Source organism: Ruditapes philippinarum, unplaced genomic scaffold (assembly GCF_026571515.1).
Source record: "Ruditapes philippinarum isolate M1 unplaced genomic scaffold, ASM2657151v2 ctg1205_1_1_1_1, whole genome shotgun sequence".
In the NCBI taxonomy this organism is placed as follows: Eukaryota; Metazoa; Mollusca; class Bivalvia; order Venerida; family Veneridae; genus Ruditapes; species Ruditapes philippinarum.
Window position 1 is genome coordinate 7,501 of NW_026855062.1, and position 2,922 is coordinate 10,422.

Consider the following 2,922-nt stretch of genomic DNA (forward strand, 5'->3'; position numbering starts at 1 on the left):
TATCAATGTTACACTATATCAATGTTTCATTTTATCAATTTTTAGTGGTATCAATGTTTCGTTTTATCCATGTTTCGTTCTATCAGTGTTTCGATATATCAATGTTTTGTTGTATCAATGTTTCGTTTTACCCATGTTTCGTTGTATCAGTGTATCGTTATATCAATGTATCATTGTATCAGTGATCCTTAGTAGTAAAGTTTTGCTGTATCAATGTTTCGTTTTGTCAATGTTTTACTGCATTAATATTTTGTTGCTTCAATTCTTTTTACAATAAATAAGTAAGTATCAATACACATGAGATTTTGTTACTTAATTGTCAATATTTCTTTAAAACATTTGTGAATCATATCTAGCTTAATTTATTAAGCTTGATAGTATCTTGTCTCATGCCCCCTTGCACCGGGTTGAGTGGTACTCAATTTTCAACACTTAAAGTGATAGAATAAATAATCCCGAAGGACCAGAAATAGTTTTTACAGCTGCAACCCAGCACCTACTTGGAATATATAAATATCTTGGAATGCTATTTTCATCTCGAGTTGTTTTACAGTGTTCGAAAAAGGGCATTGAAAGCAAATTTTAAACTAAGCAAAGCTATCAAATATCTGAATATTTAGTTGCGTTTGTTTGACGATACTGTCATACTTGTTGTTAAATCTTAGGTACTCTGAATACAGCAATTGCTAGAGTGAATAAAGGGAGGTTTTTGCCTTTTTCAACACTTTAATGATATGCCCTGTAAAAACTAACATACAAAATATGTACGGGTTAAGCGTTAATAAATAAAGTGGCATGTAATAATATTGTTTTGGGTGAATTAGAGATATTCCCTTTATAATTGGACTGCATTATCATTTGTATTAAGTATAATACATTTGTTACCAAATTCTCCATTTATTGAACAGATACAAACTGAATCCCTAAAGAACGCGCACAACGACAAAATTAAAAATGCTGCAGGCTCGGTTTGATTGAGCCTGTCACTTATGTTTTAAAAGTAAAAGTTTGTACAAATAAAACAGTTTGTTAAATATATTTTGTATTCTTTATGCTAAAATATTAAATGTATCTAAAATAGAGAGAAAAATAATCTCTAAAGAACGTCTAATACGATAAAATTGAAAATGTTGCAAGCTTGGTTCAGTCTGGAAAGTGCTAATTACCATCGACGCCGGCTAGCACCGGCTTAAGCAGAATTGGTAACTGTGAAATTTTGAATTAAGAAACACTCTTACAGTTATCATGGAACTTTAATGAGGTACTTATATGCTAGGTGCCATTCCATAAAAACGCCGTATAAGTAAAAGAATTCGTGTGGAAAAAACAAACAACAACAACAACAACAAAAAAACAATCGGCGATACTAAATAAAATGGAATTTTGAAAAAATATCAGAGATTATAAAGCCTGCATATCAAAGATAAGCTGTCAAATGACTAATTTAAAAAGCAGGTAACAAATGCTATGTGTGATTATACAGTATTCAAGTAAGAAACCACCCAACAAGCAAAAGCCAAATGCCAAATAGAACGAACTAAATTTTTCTCAAACAAAACAACACTGTCGTGCAAACAACAATGGTATATGACAGGGAGGGCATGCAACAATGGTTTAAGACAGTTGAGGGCAAGCAACAATGGTATAAAACAATGGATGGCAAGCAACAAAGGTATAAGGCAGGGGAGAGCAAGCAGTTATGGTATAAGACAGAGGAGGGAAAGCAATAATGGAATAAAACAGGGGAGGGCAAGCAACAATGGTAATAGACAGGTGGATGGCAAGCAACAAAGGTATAAGACAAGGGAAGCAAAAGTTGTATGAGACAGGTGAATGGCAAGCAACAATGGTATAAGATAGGGGAGGGCAAGCTAAATGGTATAAAACAGGGGAGGGCAAGCAACAATGGTACAAAACAGGGGTGGGGCAAGCATGTACAACAATGATATTAGACAGGGGAGGACAAGCAACAATGGTGAAAAGACAGGGAATGGCAAGCAGCAATGGTATAAGACATAAGAGGGCAGGCAACATTGGTATAAGACAGGGAAGAGCAAGCAACAATGGTATAAGACAGGGAAGAGCAAGCAATAATGGTATAAAACAGGAGAGGGCAAGCAACATTCGTATAAGACAGGGAAGAGAAAGCAATAATGGTTTAAAACAGGGGAGGACAAGCAACAATGGTTTAAGACAGGTGAGGGCAAGCAACAATAGTATATGACAGGGGAGGGCAAACAATAATGGTATAAGACAAGGGAGGGCAAGCAACAATGGTATAAGACAGAGGAAGAGCAAACAACAATTGTATAAGACAGGGGACGGCAAGCAACAAGGGTATAAGACAGATGAGGACAAGCAATAATGATTTAAAACAGGGGAGAGCAAGCACCAATGGTATAAGACAAGGGAGGGCAAGCAACAATGGTATAAGACAGAGGAGGGCAAGCAACAATGTAATAAGACAGGGGACGGCAAGCAACAATGGTATAAGACAGGGAATGGCAAGCAATAATGGTATAAGGCAAGGGAGACAAGCAAGGGGAGAAGGTGAAAAGTATTATAATCCTCATAGAGAAAGGCGTTCATTTTTTAAATTACGTTAACTATTTTACCACATCCATTTTGCTGCATTTGATTCTCGAGCCGTTAAGTACTTTCGGGTATAAGCGAGTCCTTTTTGCATGCATGGTGGGTACCCCTATACTTAAAGATACCCGTGGCAGTATACAAGAAGTATCCGTGACTACTATAACCTGACAGCTGTACTCGTGCCTTATTTGAAAGGATTTTGTAGGGAATGTTATTTAACAGTCACAAAGGATACATATATATGTTCAGGTTTTTTGAACAGTAAGGATACAGATATTAAAGTTTGTTTTACGAAGATAACGAAAAGCTGCCACAGATTACAAATAGGGA

At 36.0% G+C, this 2,922-nt stretch overlaps 1 protein-coding gene across 1 annotated transcript in view; it reads left to right on the top strand.

Moving 5' to 3' along the window:
* The window catches only part of LOC132741991 (venom protease-like), a 3,048-nt gene extending 2,752 nt beyond the window's left edge, over window positions 1-296 (top strand). Inside the window, exon 3 of the mRNA XM_060730264.1 lies at window positions 1-296. This exon is cut by the window's left edge and continues 840 nt beyond it. The gene's annotated coding sequence lies outside the window, so the exon portion shown is untranslated.
* The last annotated feature ends 2,626 nt before the right edge of the window (window positions 297-2,922 follow it).